Raw genomic sequence first — 16,021 nt, 5'->3', positions numbered from 1 at the left:
TAGTGCCACAGACCAATGGGAGAAGGATTTTGAGGCAGAGGATACAGCAGAAAATAGCTTTACCATATCAGCCTACCTTTGGAGATCTACATCTTGAACAACACCTTGTTGCTTTAGAAATATATCCATTACTGATAGGGAGTGAAATGGCCAAAACGGGAAGAACTATTTATATTTTATAACAACAACCTTATAAAAATGAACATCCTTGAGAATTCTTAAATCAGATCCATATAGTGACCAACTATGATTCCAGAAAACTGATGAAGAATGCTATTCACATCCTGACAAAGAGGTCACATGCTAAATATGAAAGAGACATTTTTGGACATAGCCAATATGAGAATTTGTTTTGCTTGACTATGTGTATCTGTTACAAAGGTGTGGGGGTTTTTTTTCACCCAAGAAAAGGGATGCTGGAAGGAGTTGGAAGACAGGAGAAATAAATGCTTGATATTTTAAAATTTTTTTAAAGATATTTAATATTTTTCACTAATTACATGTAAAAACAATTTTAACATTCATTTTTAAAATTTTTGAGTTCCAAATTCTCTCTTCCCCTCCCTCCTTCCCTTCCACCCTCCTTGAGAAGGCAAGCAATTTGATATAGGTTATACATGTACAATAATGCAGAACATATTTTGGTGTGTCACGCAGTGAAAGAAAACACAACGTCCTCCCCCAAAAGAGAAAAATAAAGTTTAAAAAAAGTATGCTTCAATCTACATTCAGACTCCATCAGTTCTTTCTCTGGAGGTGGATAGCATTTTTCATCACAAGTCCTTTGGAACTGTCTTGGATCATAAGTTTCATGAGAATACCTGTCATTCACAATTGACTGTTATACAATATTGCTGTTACTATGTACAATGTTCCCCTAGTTCTGCTCATTTCACTTTGCTTCAGTTCATGTAAATATTTCCAGGTTTTTTTCTGAGAGCATCCTGCTTCTTGTTGGTTTACAGCACAACAGTATTCCATCATAATCATTTACCACAATTTATTCAGCCATTCCCCAATTGATGGGCATCCTCTCAATTTCCAATTCTTTGTCACCACCAAAAGAGCTGCTATAAATATTTCTGTACAAATAGTTCCTTTTCCTTTTTTATTTCCTTGAGATATAGACCTAGTAGTGGTGTTGCTGGGTTAAAGGTTACATGTGGTTTTATAGCCCTTTAGGCATAGTTCCAAATTGCTCTCTAAAATGGTTAGATCAGTTCACAACTCCACCAACAGTGCATTAGTGTCTCAAACTTCCCACATCCCCTCCAACATTTGCCATTTTCCTTTTCTGTCATATCAACCAATCTGGTAAGTATGAGGTGATACCTCAGAATTGTTTTAATTTGCATTTTTCTAATCCATAATGATTTAAGGCATTTTTCATACTACTAGAAATAGCTTTGATTACTTCATCTGAAAACTTCCTGGTCATACCTTTTGACTATTTATCGGTTGGAGAATGACTTGTATTATACATCTGACTCCATTTTCTATATATTTGAGAAATGAGATCTTTATGAAACTTGCTATAAAATTTTTACAGTTATGATTATTGTATATTTCCCTCCATCCTATTCCCCACCCCCTGCTCCATTTATCCTACTCTCTCCTTTCACTCTGTCCATTCTCAAAGTTGTTTTGCCTCTGACTACTGCCTCTCCCAATCTGTACTCTTTTCTGTCACCCCTCCCCCACTTCTCTTATCCCCTTTCCTTCCTACTTTCTTTTAGGGTAAGATAGATTACCCAGCTGACTGTGTATGTTATTCTCTCAGCCAATTCCAATGAGAATTCAAGCACTCCTCCATCTTCTCCACTGTGAAAGCTCTTTTGTGTCCCTGTTATGTCAGATAATTTACCCCCTTCTACCTCTCTCTTCCCTCTTCTCCCAGTGCATTCCTCTTTCTCACCCTTTAATGTTTTTAGATATCATCTCATATAGTTAACTCACATACATGCCCTTTGTCTACTTATATTCCTTTTAACTGCCCTAATAATGGTAATGTTCTTAGGAGTTACAAGTAGCATCTTCCCATATAGAAATATACACAGTTTAACCGTGTTGAATCCCTTACGATTTCTCTTTCCTGTTTACCTTTTTATGCTTCTCCTGAGTCTTGTATTTGAAAGTCAGATTTTCTATTCAGGTCTGGTCTTTTCATCAGGCATGCTTGAAAATCCTCTATTTCACTAAATATCCATTTTTCCCCTGAAGGATTATACTGTTTTGCTGGGTAGGTGACTCTGGGCTGTAATCCTAGTTCCTTTTGCCTCTGGAATATCATATTCCAAACCCTCTGATCCTTTAATGTAGAAGCTGCTAAATCTTGTGTAATCCTGATGGTGGCTCCATGATATTTGAATTGTTCTTTCCTGGCTGCTTGTAATGGGAGCTCTGGAATTTGGCTATAATATTCCTGGTTTTTTTTCATTTTGGGATCTCTTTGGTTCTAGACTATCAGGGCAGTTTTCCTTGATAATTTCTTAAAAGATAATGTCTAGGCTCTATTTTTGATCATGGCTTTTAGGTAGTACAATAATTGTTAAATTATCTCTCCTTTTGGAACTGTCTTGGATCATTGTATTGCTGAGAAGAGCTATGTCTATCATAGTTAATCACTGCATAACATTGTTACTGTGTACAGTGTTCTGGTTCTGCTCTTAGTGTTATTTTCTTCAGTATTTTTTGTGCCTCCTTTACCAACCTGTTGATTCTTTTTTCTTTTTTTTTTTTGTATAACTATTACTTCTTTTCCCAATTTTTTAACTCTACTTCTCTTATTTGAATTTTAAAATCCTTTTTGAGGTCTTCTAAGGAATTCTTTTTTTTTTTTGTTTTTATTGTTTTAGGCAATGGGGTTAAGTGACTTGCCCAGGGTCACACAGCTAGTAAGTGTTATGCGTCTGAGGCCGCATTTGAACTCAGGTCATCCTGAATCCAGGGCCGGTACTCTATGCACAGTGCCACCTAGCTGCCACCAAGGAATTCTTTTCGGATCTGAGATGAATTCACATTTTTCTTTAAGGATTTGGATGTAGCAGTGTTGACTTTGTTGTCTTCTGAGTTTGTGTTTTGATCTTCCCTGTCACCATAGTGACTTTCTATGGTCAGGTTCTTTTTTCGTTATTTGCTCATTTTTCTAGCCTATTTCTTGACTTTTAACTCTGTGTTAGAATGGGACTGTGCTCCTGGAGTGAAGGAGGTACTATTCCAAGCTTCAGAGTTTCTTTTTGTGTAGCTAGTTTCAGAGTTAGTTCTGGGAGGGTCTGTAAATTTTCAGTCCTTCCAAGGTGGTATGATCTAAGAAGTGTGTTTACTATACTCCTGGCCTGTGCTGTATGATTCACCACAAACATTCTTTTCCACCCTAGAACCAGGGTCCCCTGCTCCTCTGTGGTCAAAAACTCTGCTTTGCTACTGCTTCTCCTCAACCTGGGACTGTGACCCAGGATTGAGGCCTTGATGAGTGTGGGCAATGCAACTGAGTCTTGCACCCAGAGCCAGCAAAGGGACCCCTGGAAATTCCTTCTGACCTTCTGTCCAACCCCCTTATTTTCTGTAGACTGAGAGGTCCAGAAGCCAATGCTGCTGATTCAGTTGCCCCCAAGGCCTGCTATTCACTCACCTGCACTGGACTGTGTTCTACTCTTACCCTTGTACTTCAAGACTAATGCTCTTTTATTATATCAAACTGTGTATCTGTAGATATAAAATCCATTCAAAAGTGCCCAAGGAGAGGAAAAAAATCATCTCTTTTCATGGCTTTACAACCTTATATAAGTGGCATTCCAAAGTCCCCAAAGCCAAGACTCCTTCACAAGATTTGTAAGTCTGGATGTGTCAGAAACTCTCAAAGATGTCACCCACACAAACATACTCACAGAGCACATGGCTGGGCAGAGGGAGGAGAATGTTCTATGGTATAATCATTATTGCCAAGCAATCATTTAGTACCAGTGTATTTAGAGTGACAGGTGTGAACCCTCCTTTGAATAGATTGCTACATACCCAGCACTCATGAGACTATGAGAGTTAACATTCCTGTTATAGCCACTTGGGCAATTTAGATTGTGAAGTGATAAAATGTTTAGAGACTGCCTGAGGGAACAGAGTATCTTGATTTGGATTTAGGAAAGTGGTCACAGAATTGTTTCAACTGTCTAAAACAACACACTCATTTTTATGTCAAACACATTCATTTTAAATACCACATGGACAATAATCCACAGTATTTGTTGATTGTGGAATAAAACAACAAAAATCAGAATGAGAGAATTATAGAATTGGGAGAAACCATAGGGATCAATCAGTAATCAAAATACTGATAGGCAGCATGGCATAATGGATCATGTGCTGGACTGAGTCAGGAAGCCTTGAGTTCAAATCCTGCCTCTGATACTTATTAGCTATTTGATCCCAAGCAAGTTACTCAACCTTTGAGCTTCAGTTTTCTCATCTATAAAATGAGGGGTTGGATTAGATAGCCTCTAGAATTTCTTCCAGCTCCAAATCTATGATTAAGTGCCTATTATGGATCCCTCATTTTACATGTAGGGGACCTATGCTAAGATACTCCCAACCATGATACCTTGTTGCTCTCCAATGATCATTTATTCCAGAGACTGAGTGATAACAGTTTAGGAAAGAGAATGAAAGACTGACAGAGCACTATTAAGGATTGCCTTTTCTCTCTCATTCAGGGGACCAATATCTATCACCATTTTTTTTATTGTTGAAGAATTCTGAGAGAATACAAACTGCTTTGGGTGACAGGGAGGAGAAAAGGAGGATGATAGAGAAACCACAAGAGGATAAAGCAGTAATGAAATAGTACATGGCAAAACTGAATCAGATGTTCATCCCTTCTTCCTTTTTGCCCCTGAGATTTGGACATTACCTTCCTTCCTTGCCATGAAGGGGTATGGGATGCCTGATCAGTACCACATGAAGGGAGGCAAAATAGATTGCTATGCAAGCAATCAGCAACTGATTTGGGGAATTATGACTTGGCAATGATGTATCAACCTGAATTCAAAAGAAAACAGTGAATATAGCAAAGTGACGGTCTTTAAACAGGGCAAGTGAGCTGCAGCTCGGGGTGCTACACAGAGTATCCCAGGAGTGGGCTGAGAACATGTTTTATATAGGGTCCTAAGACAGAGCGCTACAAGTGGGAGGGGTCAGGCAGAGGGAATGGCCAGGTAGCAGGTAGGTGGGGTTTGGGGCATCTCACAGAGGCAGGGAGTGATAATGTCTACAGCCTCAGGCAATTTATGGGTCTGGGAATGGGGACAAGGTTAGATTCAGTCCCCTTAGTCTGACAGAGGCCACACAGCTTGAGACATTCTTTTTTTTTTTTCCCAGCTAGGCAATGGGGTTAAGTGACTTGCCCAGAGTCAAACAGCTAGTAAGTGTTATGTTGTCAAGGCCAGATTTGAACTCAGGTCCTCCTGAATCCAGGGCTGGTGCGCTATCCACTATGCCACCTAGCTGCCCTTTTGAGACATTCTTTCTATCCAACCATTCAGGTGCTGGACACAGGGAAAGAAAGCCACAGCACTCGGGCTACTGAACCTATATACCTATCTTTGGGGACCAGAGGCAATATCAGCAAAGCTGGATCATACACTGTTAGTCAACCAATCTGGAAGTAGCATGTGAGGAGCCAAGTCTGGGAGTGGGGTTGAGGTGAGGGGCAGGTGGAGAATGAGCCAGAATAGTTTCCCCAAAAACCTCTTCCTTGAAAAAAAGGCCAGGAAAACAGGTCAAATCCTCAGTCCTACTTTGCATTTTCCTAGCTCTCCTGCTTATAGTCCTTGATCCTGAGAGAGGTCCCATATTCACAATCCCTTCCATGACCTTTTGCAGCAGGTGGTTCAGATCTATTCCCTAGGTACCCCAAAGAAGTGGAAGAAGGTTTGGACACTATTGGGTAAAGCACTCCACAAGAGCCACACATACAGCTTCTTTGCAATTTTACTTTGTCTAATAAAGTATAGGGCCACAAAAAAAGTTGATTGCCTGTGAGCTATCAATATCGATAAGGGTTGACAGAGCAGGAGGCCTTCGGTTACTTGCACAGGCTCACAAAAGGGATCTTTTGCATGGAGCCGGTGGCTAGAGTAGCTTGTCATCTGGTCAGTCAAATTATAAACTACATATATACCTGCTAGCCTTTTTGTAGGCTTACAGAAAGCAGGATACGAGCCAGTATAGCTGGCTATTGCTGTTGCAGCATTTTATATTATCTGGGATAGCCACCAAGGATATATACAACTTGTACCAAATGTTCCATACATGTGGAATCAACTGAGGCCCAGTGAAGGGAAGAGACACTCTCTCTTTGTATGTGTGTGTGTATGTATGTATGTATGTGTGTGTATATGTGTGTGTGTATACATATATAGATACATATATACATAAACATTAAAAATTTTTAAAAAAAAATAATCATCATACTGGAGATTCAGAGCTTCTTCCAAAGTCCTAACTTGAAGTTCGGTTCTTCTTCAGAAGGACATTTCTGAGAATGAGATTGCATTAAGTTTCCTTATCCTGGTCAAACCCCAACCTAAGCTTGCAAGTAATTTAATCTAAGGTATAGGAGTCCCATTATGTTCTGCTCAGGCTGGGGTGCAGACAGATTCTTCTGTCTAGATAGTGGTCTGCTATGGTTGGGGGGGAGGGTCCCTGATAGAAGAGGTATTTCCTCTGTCTGGAGATGAAATGATATCATCCTCTATTGGAAGGGTTTAAAAATTATGCACCTTAACCCCAAAATGAGCTCTCAGTTCCAAACTGTTAGCTCCCATGCATGCATGCCACCAGCTTTGAAAGAAATAAAATGATAGACACAACCTAATCATGTTTGTCTTTCTTAGACCAAACTCAGGAGGTTGACAACACACACACACACACATATATACATACAGAGAGACATATACACACATATGTATTTTATATAAAATGAATGAGCATCATATATGTGATCAGTCACCTTGACCACTATCTCCCCTCAGATCCTACAAGACGTAGCCCAGCATCTCAAACCCAAGAGCCTTGGGAGCAGCCATGCTTCTGATGAGGATAGGATCTGGACCCCAAAAAGCCATTGAACTTTCTCACACATTTCAGCAACCACGTCCCTGGTGTTTCCTTGAGGCATCCGATCTATCCCAGTATGATCCTTTTAACTGCCCTTTTATTGTGGCCTTCATTGTCTGCACCTGGCCCACCCCACACTACCTGCCACTCATTGATTCCATCCAGATCATCTCACAGTCTTTCTGTATAAAAATACCAATCTTTCCCCCACAAATTGCACAGATTCTTAGAATCTGGCTTGCTCATACAGGAATCTCACTCACCCAACTGACGTCATGATAAACTCACTACTTGGACTGAAAGAAGGCTTGAGTAGTCGAATTCTTTCAAGGCAGATCTCCTGCCCTGTACCCTTGAATTTTGGGGTTCCTAGCACCCCAAACCACATCACTTCTAGCCCGATGGCCTCCCCTCAACCATCATCCGTGGAGGCATCCCCCATGGAAACGCAGCCCGGAAACTGCTCCTTCAGGGGCTACAGTCATTGTTACTGAAGACCAAGAAATGAGAGTTCTTGTGACCCAAGTCCCTGACATTGTCTAATGGCTCAACATCAAAAACTGATATGATTTTATCAGTGGAAATGACATTAAAGAAGCATTCCTAACTGTTCTGCTGCTGCACCCTAAGAACCAGGGGACTTTCCATCCCACCTCCAACTGAAACATTTCACATGTGTTTTCTTCGCACTTGGACTGTGAGCTTCTTGAGAGCAAGGACTGTCTTGCTTTTCTATTTGCATCCCCAGCATTTATCACTGTGCTTCGTGCATTGTGAGCACTTAATAAATGCTTCATTCACCAGCAATAATGAGTTAATGGCCTTGCTTCTTTACCTGCCACTGAACTTCAGTCAGTCTTAGCTGTGAATTTATGATCACCTCAAAATGAGCCCTTTTCACAGCTACAAGGAGTAAGCCTGCTATCTGGATACGCTTGTCACACATGCATGATAGACCAACTTACACATCCTGAACACTCACCTGACAGGTCCTAAGACTCCTCTGCACACCTGCAGTCTTAACCACTTAGCAAGTTCTGGCAAGTTCAGCCCAGACTCTAGCCCAGGGCTTCTTAAACTTTTTCTACTTGCGACCCATTTTCACCCAATAAATTTCCTATATACCTGACTTCAAGTATATAGATATATAAAATAGGTATACAAATCCAACATTTACTGATAATAAGTCATAAAGAATTTTATTTTAAAACAATTTTTGGTATACATGTAATGTTACCATTTATTAAAGACAAAAGCAAATTTGCATATTGATGAGATGGACTGCTTGTTTATTTTTACATAAAGAATTAAATCTTGGCCAAATATTTGATACTACAGGATGTAAAGCATCTTTAACATTTTTCAGAGTTGACTGATATTTTGATTTTATAATTGTCGGTGCTAAAAATTCTACTTCACATAAATACGTAGGATAAAGTGGCAGAAGTCTGTTTAGGGCTATTTCAGAAATCGTTGAAAATTCTGTCCTAATCCCAAGCCAAAATTCATTTAGCAATTTTTTTAGGAAACTCAAGTTTTAAACCTGTGTCGTTTGATAATTTGGCAAATTCTTCTTGAACTTTTAATGACAGATAACTGATGCTTTTTATTTCAATTGAGCATGGTTTATGAACCCAACCTAGTTTTTTAGAATCGAAACTTGGAGGGAAGTATTTCTGAAACTGTTTCTCTAGGCACTTCAGATAATCAATTATAACTCTTATAAATAAATCTTTGGGAAATTTATTTTCAATTATAAAATCATCTATAGCTGTAAACATTTCTAAAGAACCATTTTCCACCCTATTTTTCCATATGTTAACTTCTTAGTAAAACTTTTAATTTTATTTTTTATTATAAGTATGTTATAATTTTTTTCCTTGAAGTGACATGTTGAAATCATTAAGTTTTTTGAAAATATCCAACAAATAACACAGTTTTGAAAGCCATAAGTCATTATGAAAAAAAAACTAACAAAATCAGATTTTGGCTCAGTCAAAATTATAACAACTTCATCTTTCAATTTCAATAATTGTTTAAATTTCACCTTCTTGAGAGGCACAATTCTATATATATATATATATATATATATATATATATATAGGCAATTTAGGTGTATTACAACCTGGTAGTGGAGACTCTGCCTCATTGTCATCAGTATTTTTACCTCTTCTGTCTAAATTCAGCCACTTATCCATAACTGAAAAATATTTGTCTTAAAATATAAATATTGCTAGTAATTTCTCAAATAAATACTAGCTATAGTTTATAAAATTACATTTGTTTATGCTTAATTTTAAAAACTGATGTTTAGGGGCAGCTAGGTGGCACAGTGGATAGAGCACCGACCCTGAAGTCAGAAGGACCTGAGTTCAAATCCAGCCTCAGACCAAACACTTGATACTTACTAGCTGTGTGACCCTGAGCAAGTCACTTAACCCCAATTGCCTAAAACAAAAAAAAAAACTGATGTTCACACTTAACATACACTTACAGCAGTGATGGTAGAGAAATATTATTAAAGGGCTCTTATCTTTACTTGCTTTAATTAGACACTTATGTTTCTGTAAAAGAAAGAGATAACAGCAATTTATAAAAGCAAACATTCTAACACAATACAATCCAAAGATATATTAAACTGATACATACATGCTGATGAATGATGGTAGGAAAATATTAAAAGTATTTTCTGTAATTAAACTATTATGTTTCTGTAAGAGCAGAAAACTTTGTATGTACAGTAAAAACACTGCAATTCATAACATACGATAGTCTTGAACCTGAGCAGAGGTGTTTCTGGCAGTGTTTGTTGGCCTTGTGTGGTATGACAGCATGCACAGTGCAAAGTGCACATGTTATGTATTCAGAAACCTCCTATTGTTTCTAAATTTTTCGCGACCCCCATATACAGTGACATGTCCCCATGTAGAGTCATGATCCACAGTTTAAAAAGTGCTGCTCTAAAATTTAAAATTCAAAATCTTATGAAAGTGAATGTTGAAAACTAAAAATAAATAATAAAAAAAAAAGCTGCTCTAGGCAGAGGTGAAGGAAGCAGAAGCAGTAGAACAAACAGCTAGAGTAAGTCTCACAAGGGAACTTCTCTCTCCTCTTGGCAAAGGGAACTTGAAGTGCAGAACGACATACCTTTTCATACATGCCCACTGACTATATTTGTTATAAGGGAGAGAAGTGAAGCTAGTAAGAAGCAACAGAGATGCAAAAAAGATGGAGGGTACCAAAAAAACACCCATTAAAAAAAAGTTCCTAAGGGGATACAAATGATTGCTTTATTACTTCCATGTCATATTTAACATATATTTTAAAAACACAGCTAATGTGAAAATTTGTTTTGTAGGACTATACATATTTGTAAGAATAATAATTTGTGTTTTTTGCCTTCTCATTCTGATAGGGAAGGGAGAGAATTTGGAACTAAAAAGAATTTTTAAAATACACTAAAAAAAAGTATTTAACAATTCATGGTTTCACGTGATCCTCTTGTTCTAAATGTATTGGAATATTTGTGTTTGCTAATGATTAGGATTATAATTTTAAAAAAGAAAGGAAATAAAAGGGGAAAAGATTTATTGGTCTTCCCAAGAAGGCCTTTAGTTTACTGGTCCCCAAACAAGGTTTGTGTTCCCTTGGGCCTGACATATCACAAGATCCCTATGGCTCCATCTCTTTGGGGAGGTGGGAAAAGATAGGGCTTTACTCCTGAGGAGGTCAAAGGTCAAATGGAGGTCAAAGACAGGGAAACGTACTGTAAGTCTCCCAGAACCCAGTATAATGTTCTGACCTCTGTATAAACACACACACTTACAGTAATACTCATGGTAACAAAGAACTAAAAACAAAGGACCACATTTCACAATGCCCACAGTAACATAAAGGAAAACAACACCGAAAGACAGCAGAATTCTAATCAATGGAGTAACCAGTCACAGGTCCAACAGTGACAAATGCCACCCCAAACAGTACCTACCTCTTCTGGGTCTAGAGTCAGGAAAACCTAAGTTCAAATCAGGCCTCAGACACTTATGTGAGAAATAACTCAGACTCAGGAGAGATGAAGTTAAAAGCCCAATTTATTACACTGTTGTGACCAAGAGTGTCCTGTGGACTAGGACACATTGTACCAAAGCAGGAGTTCACTAAAGTCCCTCCTCTGTTTCCTCATTGGCTGAGTACTCCAGAGTGTACAACTTTCCAGTACACCTATTACACATCTACTCCTTGACCTGTCACTTCTCCTTCATACATCCCATGTTCAGAAAATGGTGTCTCAGCCCCTCTTGGAGGTGGAGAAGCTAATATTTATAAGCCTATTAAGCATGCACACGCCAAGCAAAGCTTAACCTTTGTCCTACTTACTAACTTCTATCAGCAAAACAAGATAAGACCAGCTTTATCCTACTTTACCTAGTTACTTTTAGCGATTGTTTCAATTTTATGGAATCTTCTGGTCTGATTAACTAACTTCTATCTGCCAAACAAGAAACCTACTGTATCCTGTTTTACTTAGTTACTTCTCTAGCTGTTTGCTCCAAATTTATGGGAACAAACATTTTCGTTATCTTTCTCACTTACTAGCTGTGTGACCCTGGGTAAGTCACTTAACCTCTGTCTGCCTGTTTCCTAATCTGTAAAATGGAGATAATACTAGTACCTACTTCCCAAGGTTGTTGAGAACCTCCAATGAGATAATATCTATAAAGTGCTGAGCATAGCTCCTGGAACACACTAGGCACTATATTTTTATTATTATTATCATCACGATCATCATGATCACTATTACTATTATTATTATCTCCCACAAAGTAGCACGAGGCATATGTCATCAGACATATCCTATCAGTTTTGCTTAATTTCATTTCTTTGTTCCAAGGGAAGGTTCTATATTTTTAAAAAGCAAAAGATCTTTGAAACAATCTTCTCATTTGACAAATAAAGAAACTGAAGCCCAAAGACGTAAAGTGATTTTTCCTAATGCTACACTGATAAGTGGTTAAACCAGGGATTTGAACCTTGGACCTCCAACTGCAAATCCAGTGCTATTTCCCCTCTCACTACGTGGAAAACATTACACTGGACATTCAAAAAAATATTATTGTTGTTGGGATAGGGATTGAATATGTGATTTCACTGATAGAGAGAACTTCTACCATTCTAGATCTGCACTTTCTCTGAAGTTTATGGTATTAGGTTCCCATAGTATAGAGAGGCTAATGACTTCTTTCGGGCACAAAGTCACTATGGGTCAGAAGCAGCACCTGAACCCAAATCTTTCTGCCTCCGGGGTCAACTCTCTATCCACTATACCATGCTGCTTCTCATCAGTAAATAATAATGACGTGATTTCTATAGTACTTAAAAGTCAACCCTGTGAATTAGGAACTACAAGGACTATCATCATTTTGCGGATGAGGCACTTTAGACTCAAAGAATAACTTGCACATGGTCACATGGCCAGTGTCAAAGTCTCTAGCCATTCACCTCCCCAAGTCTATGGCTTTTAAAACTGTACCACATTGCCTCTCTTGAAGTTAACACCCTAATGAAGCTCCTAACTGAAAAGCCTATAAACAGATGGAAAGGTGGCCTCTCTTCTAGAACGTCACCCACATTCTTTGTTTCCTTCCAAGGACTAGAAATCTCATCTCTTTGCTCCTTCTTTTCCTAAGCAGGCTGCACCACATGACAGTGCCCTTCTTTGAGCAGACTTCAACACATTTCATATTCCTGCAGATCAGTTATAATTTAGGCCAAGGGAAACGGCTTTCTACATGATATGGCAGCTTCCCTCTGCTGAAGTCTTCAAGGAGTGCTGAGGGGCTTTCTTGGTCAGATCTCCTAAGGTCTCTGGCTTTGTGAGTTCCCTTCATGAACTATGCCTCCATCCATTCCCAGTCAACACCAGAGAGCATCAATGACCTGTGATTTGACACTAGGCCAGGTTTTATCCCAGGGAGCTTTGTCTCATTGGGCACCAGCAAATTACCTGGATCTGTTCCCAGAAACTTCACTCAGTCAGGTCAGCAATGACTGGGATGAAGGCTTAGATGGAATGTTTATCAGATTTGTGGAAGGCATTCAGCTGAAAGGGCTAGTTAATCCATTGCATGACAGAATCAAGGTCTCAAAATATCATAGCAGACTAGAGGAGCGTAATGAATCTAATAAGAACATTTAAAAATCCGCTGAATGTCAGGATGGGGGCGGGGCATTGCTAAACAAAAGTTCATGTGAAATAAGATCTGGGTTTTTCTTAGTAAATTGTAAATGCAATAGAAGTCAATGGTGCAATACAGTAGACAAACAAACCCTCATGATACTCTGGGTTAGAAACAGTATCCAGAAAGGATATTATAATCCCAATTGTCCTCTGTCCAGGTCAGAACACATCTAGAACACATCTTGTGCTCAGGTCTAGCACCACATTTTAAGGCATTAACAAGCTAGAGCAAGTCCAAAGGAAGGTGATCAGGACGGCAAGGATGCCTGAAACCAAATCACATGAGGATACGCTTACCGTGCAAAAGAGAAGACAGAGGTATACGATAGCTGGCTTCTTGTATATGAAAGGTTGTTATGTGGAAGAAAGATCAGGTAAATGTCTCCATTTTCAAAAGAAATAAGAATGATGCCTGCAAACTATAAGCTAGTAAGTTTGACTTTGATTCCTAAAAACAGAATTATAGTATGTATTAAAGAGATAGTAAATATTTAGAAAAGGAAATGTTCATCACAGATATATAGCCAAGATTCATCAAGAGCATGTCACATATTTGTAATTATGAAAGTATTGTCTAAGCATAGCACCCAATGCCACAATACCCCGGAACACAGTGCATGAAGGGAATTCAGAGAGCCAGAGACTTCAGGAGGACTGACCAGGAAAGTTTATCCACACTCCTTTTCGGGACAAAGGCAAAGCAATAATAATAATATTAATATTCTTTCTGTAAGCCAGGGCCCCTCTCCCATTGATGCACAGTGTCTGTTGGGGAAAGAAGGTACAAACTTATAAAACCACATCAAGGAGGCACATGCATAAGGAACATGTTAGTGGGGTAACTCAATTCTAGACTCTGGGCCATGTCTTTTATCGTCCTCAGGTTCAGCCCAAATAACAATTCCCTGATGGGTGGGGCTGATCCATTCAAGTTATTCATCTTCTGTACTAATGTTACACACTTTCAGCAAAAGCAGAAAGTGTGGAATCTGCAGAGCTTTGTTAGATTGGCTCCCTTAGCTGAGCTCTGAGGGGTTTCCACCTCTTAAGCAACAGATGGCAATGCAGAGAAAAGTAAAATTAATGTTTTTTCTTCCTCCACTCAAAGATTCCAAGCGGCAAAGATATCTTTTCTTCCTGTATCAGGTGACGGTGCAAGTTCTGAGCTCTTTATCCAGCCCCAACTAGAGATCTCTTCTAAGTCAGCTTTGCTTTGCTTTCTGCTCTGCCCTATGCTCAGCTATTCTGCTATTCCAAAGCAGGGTCTTTCAGTGAGATAATTCACTTCTATCTTCTGACAACAATCCAAAGTCCATATTCCTGCCATTTATAACATAACTAAGCAATAGATTTGTTCCATAGTTACTGTTAGTTCTAAGAATCAGTTTCCCTGGCTACATTAACTCCAAAATCCACGTTTATCATATGAAAATTAAATACTAGAACATATCATTTTTACACTAAGTGCCTTTTCTGTACAAGCCTGTGTTTTAGGTGTTTTCTCTCAAAACTGTTCCTGTTTCTGCCCCTTTCCATCAGCAAAACTATTCACATCTGAAAGGGATTCTGCCCTACATGATGAAATCATTAAAATTGTCTATATCCTTTGATCTGGTGATCTCACTTCTAGGCATATTTTCTAAGAAGGTCAAAGACAAAAAAGGGGTTTTATACACACACACGCACACACACACTTTTTCATAGCAGCACTTTGTGATTAAAAAAAAACCAGAAAATAAAATGGATGCTCACCAATTGATGAGTGGCTGAACTGTAGTATACAACGAAATATTATGGTACCATAAGAAATGACAAATGAGAAATTTAGCAAAAAAATTTTGGACCACGCCTGGGATTTCATAGGAGAAACTTCCAATGAAGACATTCTCTCCTACAATACTTACTCTGTGACTTACAGTATTAGAATTGAAAATGACAACTATGAAGACTCCAGAGAAACATAGGAAGAATTATATACACTGACAGAGTAATGAAGCAGAACAAGGAGCATATATAGAATAACTATGATAAGATGAACACAGGCAACACAAAAAAGCACCGATACTAAGACTAAGTTCTAGAAAACATGCAATGAAATATCTCTCACTAGAGAGCTGTCTAGAATGCTGAAAAGTTAAATAACTTGGACACGACCATGGCATGACAGTATGTGTCAGGCAAAAGACTTGAAAACAGGCCTCTTGATGCTAAGGTTAGACCTTTATCCCATGTGTCATGCTACTTCATAAATGTAGCTCCAGCTTCGACATATCAATAAGAGGCAGAGATACGTGGAGCAAGGAAAAAACTTGCTAGAGGGGAAGTTACCTCAGAAGTTACCCAAGTTCCATGCATGACCCTGACCTTAAAAAAAGCAGGTGGAAAGGACAGGGAGGAAGCCATTGAAAACTGGGAGATATCCAAGAGAAGACATTTAGGAGCAGCTGCTGAAAAATGAGCCATGAGAACAAGCTTGAGGGTCAGGCCAGTATGAAGCAGAGCCGTGGCAAGGTACCCAGATTGCAGGTGGCAGGGATGGGACTGATGTCCAGTGAAAGGAGGAGAGCCCTCTAGGGCAGTGAGAGAGACCCTTAGTCCACTTGATGGCACTTGGCTGTTTCTTCTCTGTTTATCCCCACTACCACCCCCAAGAAGAAGCCACCCTCTTGGAGC

The sequence above is a fragment of the Phascolarctos cinereus genome, unplaced genomic scaffold, assembly GCF_003287225.1.
Source record: "Phascolarctos cinereus isolate Bilbo 61053 unplaced genomic scaffold, phaCin_HiC Scaffold_4;HRSCAF=312, whole genome shotgun sequence".
Classification (NCBI taxonomy): Eukaryota; Metazoa; Chordata; class Mammalia; order Diprotodontia; family Phascolarctidae; genus Phascolarctos; species Phascolarctos cinereus.
The sequence above is the reverse complement of the archived record's forward strand: the minus strand, read 5'-3'. Positions refer to the sequence as shown.